Source organism: Spodoptera frugiperda, chromosome 21, assembly GCF_023101765.2.
Source record: "Spodoptera frugiperda isolate SF20-4 chromosome 21, AGI-APGP_CSIRO_Sfru_2.0, whole genome shotgun sequence".
NCBI classification, from domain to species: domain Eukaryota; kingdom Metazoa; phylum Arthropoda; class Insecta; order Lepidoptera; family Noctuidae; genus Spodoptera; species Spodoptera frugiperda.
In genome coordinates, this window is record NC_064232.1 from 1,063,746 (window position 1) to 1,077,713 (window position 13,968).

At 39.7% G+C, this 13,968-nt stretch overlaps 2 long non-coding RNA genes across 2 annotated transcripts in view; one reads left to right on the forward strand and one right to left on the reverse strand.

Annotated features, from left to right (window-relative positions):
• The window catches only part of LOC126912042 (uncharacterized), a 186,540-nt gene extending 180,377 nt beyond the window's left edge, over window positions 1-6,163 (reverse strand). The window contains exon 1 of the long non-coding RNA XR_007706658.1: window positions 5,967-6,163. This is a non-coding gene — a long non-coding RNA (uncharacterized LOC126912042). The remainder of the gene's footprint in view (window positions 1-5,966) is intronic.
• On the forward strand, window positions 5,869-10,395 carry LOC126912045 (uncharacterized). Its single transcript, XR_007706662.1, has 2 exons — window positions 5,869-5,995; window positions 10,363-10,395. It is a non-coding gene; the product is annotated as an uncharacterized LOC126912045 (long non-coding RNA).
• Window positions 10,396-13,968: the final 3,573 nt, after the last annotated feature.

Genomic DNA, 13,968 nt, shown 5'->3' on the forward strand with positions numbered 1-13,968 from the left:
TATGTGATGTATCGATAGTAGGGAACCATACATAGCAAGTATTCATAACACGCATCTATCCATATAAAAACATAGATTAACTGAATCCGTTTCTACCAGTGCTAAGCTATGTGTACCAATGAATATGATTGGTGGAAGCCAACAACGTAGTATAAGCAAATCTCTGGTAGAAAAACACCCTCAACGTGTCAATGAATTGTGTCACATACATATAATAGGGAGTTATATGTTGTTTGTCAGTCAGTCAGTGGTAACGGAAGATTTTTAACAATTACATTAATTCATTAATTGATTGATTCACTGTAACATAAACACAGCATGTCAAGCTGACCCAAAACTGTCAATGTTCTTTAATGAATTTTAAACCTTAAATGTCAGTATTAAAATTGATATTCGATTAAAGAATAGTGTAGTACTTAAACTTAAACCACACGTTTTTGCGACACTTAAAGATCTGTTCACCTTTTTAACAGTTAAGTAAGAAGGTATTATAATTTATGAATGGATGCTCATTATAATATACTGTTAGAAAGTTTGATGTCCCTATATTATGATAACTGTTTTTGTATTGATTCATTAAAGAATGGTTTTGTAAAAAAAAAAATATAAGTTTATGAACGCCTGTCACAAACATAATACAACACAGTCAGGCGTTACTTTGCCAAAAACAATGCTGCACTAACAATACAATAGATTTGAAGATTTCATTCCGCTTATACATATTTAACATGCAGTGTGCACTGTGCAGCACCTGGTATTTGAGTCGCGGGAGCCTCCGAGTCAACAACTCCTGAAGATGCGATTTTTTCATTGCTCCTCGTGCTGCATGAGCATTCAGTTGCGGGCGGGAGGGCCAGTGCCGGCGTTAGGGGGGAGGCGTGATGGGGCGATGGTCCAGGGCGACAAATTCAGAGGGGCGCCAAAAAAATGAAAAACTACTACTAACACTTGATATTGCTTCCCTCAAGTGGGCGCCACAATATTTTCGCCCGGGGTGTCAGTGGCCCTCACGCCGGTACTGGGGAGGGCTGTAGCACACCGCATGCTGACAATACATATACAAGCGGAATAAAAACATAAAAACATTGTATTATTAGTGTAGCATGGATTTCCATATAGTAACACACCAAACACTATTCTTTAAAAAATATTTATAGCGCCTGTCATAACTATCACAGCAAGACTTCAAATGAGAGTGAATTGCTAAGTATTTTATACTATATTCGGAGATCAAGCGAGCAGACGGGTCACCTGATGGTAAGTGAACAGCACTGCCCATGGACGATACAATGCTGATACATCGCAGTAGCAACGCGACAATCGCCGCGTCGTGTGTCGCGGAATGCTGCTCATGAATATGAGCCTCTAGCATGGCTTGAAACTAGTCGAGTTCCTCGTCAAACAGTACGTGAGTAAGCCGATAACATAATAATTAATTTAGTATGTCTCACGAAAGTTACAATAAAGCTAATACAGCTGCCCATAAAAAAGTGTACTGATTGGTTGGTTTATTCAAGCCTGTCAATTAGCTGTGCTCTCGTTTAAATTTTTTTTTATGTTAAATGGGCCGACGTTCAATTTCTTTAAAAGTAAATCAAACTCGTACTAAAGGTATAGAGAGAGCTCAGTTGTATGAATCGGAACACGTGTTTATTCAAGATAGGATAATTATGGTAATTTCAATAGAAAAAAGGCCACAACAACTTTTTGCTCGACTACGATACGGAACCTTTGACCTTAATATACATACTGACATACTCAGAGATAATTAATGATTACTTAAACTATTCCTTAGTAACGATTTTGTTCCGAAAACAATAGCTAAGGACTGGGTTAAGTAACCATTAAATGATTTTGAGTACTACGGGCGATAGTCTTGTCTATTCTATATCGATCTAGACTAATGAAACAGTGATGAACTTTAAGTAATATTTAGGAAACGAGCAGACGGATCACCAGATGGTAAGCAATCGCTGCCGCCCAATGAAACACTTGAAACACCAGAGGCGTTACAAGTGCGTTGCCAGCCTTTTGGGGGTTAGGAATTTAAGGGTTGTTCGGGAATTAGAAATTGTTAGATTAGAAACATTGGGAAGGGGGTAATTGGACCTCCGGTAACTTCACTCACACAACGAAACACAACGCAAGCGTTGTTTCACGTCGGTTTTCTGCTCGGCCGTGGTATCACTCCGGTCGAGCCGGCCCGTTCGTGCCGAAGCATGGCTCCCACACTTAAACAAAAATCAATAAGAATGAAATAAAAATGTCGAAGAACCAGTTTCATTGATTACCATATAATTAAGTATCCATAAAATCTTACATCCTTAATTTTTAAAAAACTGATGTTTTAAGAAATTATTTTAAGTGTGATTACATACGACATATATTTAACTGCATGCTGCATATACTTTTAATTTATTCGATTACCCGTGAGTGGCAAAACCGTTACAGGTACGTAGAGTTAAAAGTATGCGTCCACAGGCCCGCATCGTACGCATCGCACGCAAAGGATTTTAGTTTGTCTTGTATAGAAACTCATACAACTGCGTCCACTGATCCGCATCGTACGGACCGCATCATTGGCAATGCCTACATGCGATGCGTACCGATGACGTCATTCGGAATGCCGATGCCAAAAATCCGAGTGATAGTAGGATCGGCAATCCGATTGCTAATACCTGCGTCGGCAATCCGAACGCTTTTTTTAAGTGGGCAGTCTGAAATATTAATCCGTTTGATGCGATCTGTCCGATACGTGCGATGCATCTTTTTTATTTTTTTGAGGGGGAATATCATCCAATGACTTCTCCGTCTTGGGCGAGGCGAGATGCGTAGTGTCAGACTCTTACTGACTAAAAACCACCCCGTTCCTAAGACTACAATACTAAGCCGGAACCCCGGTAGATACACTTGTCGCTAATGGTAATCCCAGCTGCGGATTATATGTATTGACATCATTGTCCCTAAAAACAAGGCCCCATCTGTGGCGGTCTGCCGATACAGTGGACGCAGTCTGAAAAATTAATCCGTTTGATGCGATCCGTCCGATACGTGCGATGCGTACGATGCGGACCTGTGGACGCTTACTTTTAATGATTTAATACGGCGGTAAAACACAATACTAAGAAAACTATAAGATACACGTGTCATTAATGATACCAGTTGCATATTACTTATATTGACATAATTGTCATTAAAAAAACCAGTTTTGATTCTGAATCGCTATCAAATTGCCTCAGATTATAAAGAACTTGTTGTTTTATTGTAAAATGAGAATATTATGTGATTGACATTTAATAATAATAATTTAACAGCAGCTCATGTAGTGTAGATGTCCAGTCAACAAGGATGTAGCGAGGTTGACTGTCCAGGCGACACACGTACTTAGGTATCGTCATGAGCTAATGTTCACATGTAAACAGCAGCTCATTTAGTGTAGATGTCCAGTCAACAAGGATGTAGCGAGGTTGGCTGTCCAGGCGACACACGTACTTAGGTATCGTCATGAGCTAATGTTCACATGTAAACAGCAGCTCATGTAGTGTAGATGTCCAGTCAACAAGGATGGTAATTGGTTGCCTATATAAGTATGTAGGTATTAATTAATCAGGTCATGGTCGCATGTCCTTTTAAGTTATTTTTATTATGGTTTAGTATGGTTTGTAGTGGGTGGATTATTTAATTGTAACTTTCCATACGTGTGGTTTGTAACCTCGTGGTTAAACATAAAGATTACATTAAATGGCTACTGATTTGCGTCATAGTGCGGTTTTAGATCGATCGTAATATTATAAGTTTTGCTACATACAACTTGAGTATAGTGAATTCGATTCGAGGATTCCAATTCGATACTCTAGGACGAACAAAGGTTTTTTTTAAAGAAAATATCGACGCACCACCGCATTTGTTATTATAAGTTTTTGTGAACTAATTATTATGCTCTCGGATAGCCAAGTCGATCTATTTTATTTAAAACGTAATATTGATATGATAACAATTTACATAATCACTTCAGATAGAAGGACCCTTAATTAAATAGGGACTAAATAAAATAACCGACTTGGTATTATACATGGATCTCAAAACTTTTTACGATAGAAAAACTGATGAGGTGCGAGACTTGGACTTTTTTGCAGAATGTTTTTGATGGTATAATCTTATTCTTTTTGGGACCTCAACAGGATATTTTTGCGTTATAATCATGCACTTCAAATGTAAACGGTAAACGGTACTCTAAATATATTTTTTTTAAAAGAACCGCGGTAAATGTGGTACAGTTAGTTTTTTGAGGGGGAAAGTCATCCAATGACTTCTCCCGCCTTGGGTCAGGTATCCCGTTAAGTGGTCTGCAGTATCGGATATGTGATATCAGTACCGTTTTTATAGAGTAGGTACCAGCTATTGAAAAATAATTTTACATACAAAACAACAGTTTTACATATCAAAAATTTAAGATGTGATCGGCGTTTTCGTAACTAATCTGAGAAGATGTGCCGAAAGTAACTCAGATGAGTGCCTATGTTTATTATAAAGTCCAGACAAATATTGTTTTTCTTTTACTTTGCCATGTGTCGTGGAGGTCCTGTGTCGTGGGTGTGTTTACAAACATACAAGTTCACATACACATGACACCCAGACCCGAAACAATAATTTATGGGTCACACAAAGAGTTGAATCGAATCGAACCCGTTACACGTTGCGCGACAGCCGGTCGCCCAACCGCCATGCCAACCGTGCAGTCTGTATATAAAATCACTAGCTTTTGCCCGCGACTTCGTCCGCGTGGTTGTGTTAGTGGTTGGTGGTCAAATTTAAAACGCCTTCTACCCTTTTTATTCGCTATAAAAAGTAGCTTATGTTCTTTCGTTCCCCATTAAGTGTCTAAATACAAAGTTTCACTGTTACAACTTTAAAAATGACGTATTTCCATATAACCATTCGTCCCCTATTTTTCCCAATCTCCCCTATGTTACAGCTTTAAAAGTTCTTCAGGGTCTATTCTATCTCTTTACCAAATTTCATCAAAATGTTCGGTTTACTGGTTTAGGCGTAACGGCGTAAGTGTAACAGACAGACAGAGTTACTTTCGCATTTATATTTATAATATTAAATATGAGCCGCGCGGGTACCTTACTCATAGATCTAAACACCCCTCTCCCGCACGCGCACCCCTGGCCTTGGCGACGTCCACTTCGCAGCGGGCCGTGCAGCAGAAATCGTAATATTTTAATTTCCCCACAAACAACTTCAAAACCAAACGTCCAATTTTAATCATTTAAAGACCAAATATTATCAACATAAACTGTACTTCAATAAGTACTACTGATTTCATCAATATGAAATAATTTATTTTGATTAGGATTAATAGCATGAGTAAAATAAACGCGTTTAAATGTAGTCCAAAAAAAAATTTAAATTTTTAAATAAAAATGTGGTTGTTGTGCCTCACTCGACATAGATAGGTATAGTGTGTCGCGGACTTTTTTGTAGATATTTATAAGATCTACAATTAATTATAACATTTTATGGTTCTATCTTTTGTAGTTTAGGCAGCGTACGCAAAATAAGTAACTTCTTTAGTTGATTTTTTTCAGTTTGTGTCCGAAAAATCCAAATATCTTACGGAACCCTATTTTTTCCAAAATGAAATATAGCCTATGTTACTCGTGGATAATGTAGCTTTCGAATGGTGAAAGAATTTTTAAAATCGGTCCAGTAGTTTTTGAGCCTATTCATTACAACCAAACAAACAAACAAAGTTTTCCTCTTTATAATATTAGTGTAGATAAAGCCTGCAAACGGGTAAACTGATCACCTGATGGTAAGCAATCGCCGTCCATGGACAATCACAACATTAGAGGAGTTACAAGTTTTTTTATGTTAAATGGGCCGACGTTTGGCCGCTATCTCGCCTGATGGTAAGTGATGATGCGGCCTACGGTGGAGCACGTCTGCCCATAAGCAACCTATTCACTCGGGCTTTGAAGACACCCAGGTTATACCCATCAGGAAACACAGACTCCGGCAAGGAGTTCCACTCCCTAGCAGTTCGCACAAGGAAGCTTGAAGCGAAGCGCTTCGTGCGTGTGGGTGGGATATCTACCATGAAACGGTGACGGCTCGCCGATTGTCTTGTGGTTCGATAATGAAAAGGACTAGGAGGAATCAATTTGTGTAAGTGCGTTGCCGGCCTTTTAGGGATTTGGAATGGGAGGTCAAAGTCAAAGTCAAAGCATTTATTTCAATTAATCCTAAATTAGGCACTTTTGAAACGTCAAATTGAATTGTCCGTCAGTCCATCTGTCAGTGAAGCTAGGTGCTCATTCCAAAGTATAGCTTTGAACGTAGAAGACGGAGGAGGAGGGGATTGGTCCTCCGATAACCTCACTCACACGGCGAAATAATGAATGCTTTTTTTTATAAGTATGACTTTCATTTGTTTGTTACTCCTTCACGTCAAAACGGCTGAAGGGATTGAGATGAAATTTGGAACAGGGGTAGATTATAGTCTGGACTAACACATAGACATTTATATCACTGGAACGCGGGCAAAGCCGGTGGCAGAAGCTATATAGAAGTATCTACATAATTGGCACCTAGGCTGCGGGCAATAGTTAGAATGTAAATGTTAACATTAATTCAATAGGTTGCTTATGGGCATACGTGCTCCATCGTAGGCCGCATCATCACTTACCATCAGGCGAGATAGCGGCCAAAACTCACACGGCGAAAACAATGAATGCTTTGTTCGCTTGTAGTCTTAGTATCACTCCGGTCAAACCGACCCAGCAGTGTCGAAGCATGGCTCTCCTAAGAATCAAAATTTCCTTCCTTAATCAATACTAATTATTGAATGCTGTGTTTTTAAAGATTTTTCCTCAGATTAAGTAATTAACATAAGATTAGGTGATTCTTAGGAAAATTAGAGGAAGTTTATATTTATTTTAGAATTTCATCTAATCCGATATGGCTAATTACGTCAAGCTTTTAGTTCTCAGAAAAGACAAAAGTGCAGTTACTAAATTAATCGACTAAGGATTTTTTTCTTTTTTTTATAGACGGATTACCTGTAGTAGTATTTAGTTTTAAGTAAAATTTCCGTGGTGCTTGGCGACTGGGCTTCTCCCAGTTGTGCAGTCTCTTTTGTGCCTTAAGGCTTAAGTCATTCTGTCTCCTGCATTAAATTCACCGAGGGAACAATCGTTTTCCATGACAGTCAGTCATTCACGTCACTGGGACGCGCTGGACTTCAGTGTTCCGGTGATTTCATGTTTGTACTGTAGATCCTGGTGCACAGAAGTTGCAGAGGTATGGGAGGTTGTGTCCCAAAAAAAAGGACGAATCACCTGATGGTAAATCGACGCCGCCCATGGACACACATAACACCAGAGGCGTTACAAGTGCGTTGCTGGCCTTTTGGGGGTTAGGAGTTTAAGGGTTGTTTGGGAATTGGGGATTGGGAAGATTGGGAAGGGGGGTAATTGGACCTCCAGTAACCTTACTCACACAACGAAACGATACCTTAGTACGTGTGTCGCCTGGACAGTCAACCTCGCTACATCCTTGTTGACTGGACATCTATACTACATGAGCTGCTGTTTACATGTGAACATTAGCTCATGACGATACCTAAGTACGTGTGTCGCCTGGACAGTCAACCTCGCTACATCCTTGTTGACTGGACATCTACACTACATGAGCTGCTGTTTACATGTGAACATTAGCTCATGACGATACCTAAGTACGTGTGTCGCCTGGACAGTCAACCTCGCTACATCCTTGTTGACTGGACATCTACACTACATGAGCTGCTGTTTACATGTGAACATTAACTCATGACGATACCAAAGTACGTGTGTCTCCTGGACAGTGAACCTCGCTACATCCTTGTTGACTGGACATCTGCACTACATGAGCTGCTGTTTACATGTGAACATTAGCTCATGACGATACCTAAGTACGTGTGTCGCCTGGACAGTCAACCTCGCTACATCCTTGTTGACTGGACATCTACACTAAATGAGCTGCTTAGGGTAGAAATAACTGGTTCTTGCTCATCACTTATACTTAAGTAGGTATGTATTATAATGGATTGACCTTGGTGTTAAACTCAAGTATTAGTTGACAAATTAATTTGACCTTGACGCTTGTGGTATATGTATGTATTGTCGCCGTTATCTCAAATCCGTGACTTGGACCGAATTGAATCACAATCAAGTTTACACCATACGAGTTTTGCACAAAGAGCGAGATTTTGTAAGTAAGTACTTCTTTATTGACCTTTTAGTTAAGTATATTGAAAGAATAAATGTTAGAAGATTAGGAAGAGTTACATGGCAAAGTCCGTTGAGGGAAATAATCATTCTATTGGAAAGCCTAATTTTGAACAAATAACATGGTCTTTTTGGGGGAGGAGAGGGAGTGTCAGACTCTTACTGACTAAAAACCACCACGTTCTTACTCCTGCTTTTTTGAGCCGGAGACCCGGTAAACCCGCTAGGTAGTCCGCAGCTCCGGATCAGGCATCAGCCCTACTGGGCCGCATCTGTGGTGGTCTAATGGCTCTCTGAGGCGCGCGTGGAACTCGACGCGGCTTATACACTGGGTCTGGTTTTGGTCGGGCGGCGAGCTACCTTTGCTCGCCGTCCACACACATACATAATTTACGGTGGTCGGAGATCGTCACGTGATCCCTGACGACAGGAGTGTCTCGTGCGACGGCTGGGGCGTGAGTAGGTTCGTTCCCCCACGCCGTCACCATCGCCGAACGCATACTAGAAAACACTTTTTTTTGAGGTGAGAATAATATCATTTATTAACTTCTCTCGCCTCGAGCGAGGCGAGAGGGAATGTCAGACTCTTACTGACTAAAAACCACACCGTTCCTACTCCTGCTTTTCGACCCGGAGCCCCGGTAAACCCGCCAGGTAGTGTTCTCCGGAACGAGGAAACACTAGAGTTGGTTTCCGACCACTCGACCATCGGCCACCGAGGTGATCTTAAACAAACTTTGCTTAACTTGAAATTCTGTACTTTGATTTATTTATTCTACCATAAAGATCGATAAGTTTTGACGCAGGTGGTCAACATATTTTACTTAAACTTGTTTTAACCATAATTCAAATATGAATTGATTAACTTACTACTTAGCTAACAAAAGAATCTATAATTAGCTCTGTGGTGAGGGCAGAGTCCAATACTTCTGTCACCACCGCATCTCTTGCCGCGGGTGTTATATACCCGACTACGAGTCTAGGGTCTACACTGCTTACCAAGGTTGTATTCAGAACCCTCTAAGTTCAGCAGCGGACTGTCAAGGACTATTCTTTTTAGGGAAATCATCCAAAATCTTTTCCTGCCATGGGTAAGGTGAGAGGGAGTGTTAGACTCTTACTGACTAAAAACCACCCCGTTCCTACTCCTGCTTTCCGAGCTAAAGCACCGATAGGCAATCCGTAGCAAAGACTGTTGATAGTTCTCAATTCCAGTTTCCCGTAGCGTGATGATTAATATGACTTAATAGCCTTCGTCGACGAATGGATTAACGAACATCGAAAAAGAAAAAAAAATCAATTCAAACATTTAATTCCGGAGATGTATCTTCAGTTCGTGTTTACCAACTAATATGTTACTCGTGTGCAGGTCTGCGGACGACCAGAATGAGCTTCAAAGAGCCATCAGACCACCACAGATGGGGCCAATAGTGGTGACACTCAACCCGGAGCTGCGGACTACCTAGTGGGTATTTACCTCCGGCTCGAAAAGCAGGAGTAGGAACGGGGTGGTTTTTAGTCTATGACATTATAAGGTAAAACGGTGTAGATAGGTTATAAGCGCTCAGAAAGTGTCACATTAAAATGTGGACAATTGGCGACGTGTTTGTAGTATGGGACCGCTAGATGGAACATAGAGAGGGGCGTGGTTTGTAACGTCCCGCGCTCCCCGTAAAGTGTCACGCATTATGTTAAAGGGAAATCCAGTTATGGCATCTCCTCTTTGTATTTGTTTTGTGGGAAAATCCATAAAAGCGGAAAGTTTCGATAAAAATAGATTGAGATATTTTGTTTTTAGTCTTATTATGATATTAATAACATGTCCTACGTCATAGGTATGAAACGTGACGTCAATAGGAATTTATAGTTTACTCCTTTGATAATAAAGTCGGCTTTCGTTTTTTTTTATTACCTACCGGTATTTTTCCTAAAGTAATTCTTCTATAATAAAAAAATAAGTCGGGTTTTTTTATGCTAAATGGGCCGACGTTTGGCCGCTATCTCGCCTGATGGTAAGTGATGATGCGGCCTACGATGGAGCACGTCTGCCCATAAGCAACCTATTCACTCGGGCTTTGAAGACACTCAGGTTATACCCATCAGGAAACACAGACTCCGGCAAGGAGTTCCACTCCCTAGCAGTTCGCACAAGGAAGCTTGAAGCGAAGCGCTTCGTGCGTGTTGGTGGGATATCTACCATGAAGCGGTGACGCCTCGCCGATTGTCTTGTGGTTCGATGATGGAAAGGACTAGGAGGAATCAAGTTGTGCAATTCCCCCGCACACTCTCCGAAATGTTTTCCTTCCTGACGCTATAACTCCAGAACGCACGAACCGATTTCCACAGTTTTGCATTCGTTGGAAAGGTCTCGGGATCCGTGAGGTTTATAGCAAAGAAAATTCATTGGTGGCGAAACGGAATTCACACGGTTTGCTAGTAAGTGTATAAATAAGTAATAGTTCTAAGACATTGATTTAAAAAAATAATTGACTGCACGCTTAGTGCGGTGGCTGGGCAACCGGCTGCCGTGCAACGTGTAGCAGATTCCTATATGGAGCAACTCTTTGTGTGATCCACAAATTGTTGTTTCGGGTCTGGGTGTCATGTGTATGTGAACTTGTATGTTTGTAAACGCACCCACGACACAGGAGACAATTCTGAAGTAGGGCAACGTATTTTTAATAAAAAAAAAAATGTGTTAAATTAACTTATCTACACTAATATTGAAATAACCGCTTTTTACTACATGCATATGATTTTTTTTAATACCTATTATTTTTTACAATATTTTTCTGTCTGTCTGATTGTTTATTCCGGCTAATCTCTGAAATGGATGGTCAGATTTTGACAGGACTTTTATTGGATATAGCTAATGTACTTAGGAGTAACTTTTTTTTTGTTTGAGGGGGAAAAATCATTCAATGACTTCTCTCGCCTTGGGCGAGGCGAGTGGGAGTGTCAGACTCTTACTGACTAAAAACCACCCCATTCCTACTCCTACTTTTCGAGCCAGAGCCCCGGTAAACCCGCTAGGTAGTCCGCAGTTCCGGATCAGGCATCAGCCCTACTGGGCCCCATCTGTGGTGGTCTGATGGCTCTTTGAGGCGCGCGCGGAACGTGACGCGCCGCACGCACGGGTCTGGTTCTGGTCGGGCGGCGAGCTACCCACTTAGGAGTAACTTAGGCTACTTTTATTTATAGAACAAACATTTTTTTCTAGTTATTATTCTACGCGGACGAAGTCACGGTCAGCAGTTATATTAAATATGAAACTGTTATGCTTTGTAACCACATTAATAGGGATGATGACGGGGTATGCAAATTAAAAATCTAATTAGTCCGTCAGTTAGGTAATGAAAAAATATTAGACACGTATTTTTTTTATTTTGTCATATAAGATAACAATACTTACATAAAACGAATCAAAGTTTAGGAGTGGTAGCAAATACGTTATTTCTTTGTAAAAAACGTACTCAAAAGTGACGTCAAGCGATATTTCAAATCAATATATCTTCGAAAGTATTTATTTCCGTAAGAAAATAAAAAATACGTGTCTAATGTTTTAAAATAATCTACAAGACGGACATTAAAATGAAAATTTGTCATCTACCCTATTGTAAATAAATTGTAATAATTAAATTCTATTTACTGACAATAAATTTTGCAAATTAGCCACATTACAATAAGTATGTTTATACATACTAATGAAATATTTATTCATAGCTTAGCTGATTCCGTTTCCACCAGTGCTAAGCTATGTGTACCAATGAATATGATTGGTGGAAGCCAAACGCATCCACAACAACGTAACATAGCACATCTCTGGTAAAAAAAACACCCTAATAGTTACTTGGGCACCCATCCATAATTTAACCTTGAGTAACACAGCTTAATATGTTTAAGAGTCGATTCGCGAGCGAATTCGTTTTATATTATTGCAAAGTAAATATCGTTTTGTATGCCTTTAGCATAATTTATTTAAATACTTACAAATTTCTTGAATTATTTATTTTTATTTACCTACTTATTTAAATAGACGTCACCATGTATCAGGTGGTTTTATTTATAAGTATAGACTTACTTAATATATAAAACTGAAGAGTTTGTTTGTTTAAACGCGCTAATCTCCGGAATTGCTAATCCGATTTGAGTAATTATTTTTGTGTTGGATAGTGCATTTATCGAGGAAGGCTATAGACAATAAGCTCACCCACTATTACATGGGACTTGATAATACAAATGGTGAAAAGTGAGTGTACATTGTATAGCGGCATTACGTGCCGTAATGTGTACCTCTGCCTACCCCTTCGGGGATAAAAGGCGTGATGTTGCAGTGATGTTGCTATCACTACATAGTATAAAACAAAGTCGCTTTCTCTGTCCCTATGTCCCTTTGTACGCTTAAATCTTTAAAACTACGCAACGGATTTTGACGCCGTTTTGCTGATAGAGTGAATCAAGAGGAAGGTTTATATGTATAATACATGCGTAATATATCACCATTGCACTCATGCGAAGTTGGGGCGGCTAGTAGGCTATATAACATCACGCTATGACCAAAAGGAGGTGAGCAGAGCGGGTGAAACCGCGCGGAAATAGCTAGTTATACATAAATTTCGAACTATTTAGTACAAAAACGTGATAAAGCGTATCTCAATAGTAATACCGGATCACTTCACATGTGATCTTTTTGTTCAACTTGTTTTATATAAATAATTCTATTTATGTTTGATCGTACGATTTTAAAGTACTTTTTTTAAGTTAATTGGCGTTTTTCTATCTCGAAATTGGAGCTAGTTTCGATTATTGAGACCGTCTTAAGTAATATGCAGGTAAAATATTTATTACGATATCTATAATATAAAAATAAGTCAGTAATAAGAAATTTCAGGAAAATTTCAAGAGAAAAGCAGGAAAAAGGGAAATTTACTGGCGAAATGGAGTTCACCGAGTTTGCTAGTAAATAAATATAAAAATTAGCACATTAAATATGTTGGGGGAAACTAGCTTCTGCAAGTGGCTTTGCCCGCATTCCTGTGGGATAAAAAGTATCCTATCACCCAAGTCAGCTAATACTCTTGCGTTGCATTTGCGTTATCAACGCTTGCGTTGTGTGAGTGAGGTTACCGGAGGCCCAATTCCCCCTTTCCAATCTTCCCAATCTCCGATTCCCCAACAGCCCTTAAATTCCTAACCCCCAAAAGGCCGGCAACGCACTTGTAACGCCTCTGGTGTTTCAAGTGTCCATGGGCGGCGGCGATTGCTTACTATCATGTGATACGTCTGCTCGTTTACCGGCTATGTTCCATAAAAAAAACCCTGTCTGTATACCAAATTTCATCAAAATCCGTTCAGTAGTTTTACATGATTGACGGACAAACATCCAAACAAACAAACAATATTAGTGTGATTCGAATTACGTTCTACAAAACAAATAGATTATAATATATTCAGCTTTTTTAAATACTAGATATGTAAGTATCTAAAAATATTAAATGTGCATTTCCACCAGAGATGTGCTATGTAGCTATGCTACGCAGATGTAATAGCTAAGTTGTGAATCTATGTGACCGTTTCCACTGGTACTAAGCTATGTAGCTGTGCGAGGAAGATGCGCAACTCGAGTATACGATGTATCGATAGTAGGGAAGCCATCCATAGCACTTTTCCGTATAAAAAACAGCTTAACATAAAT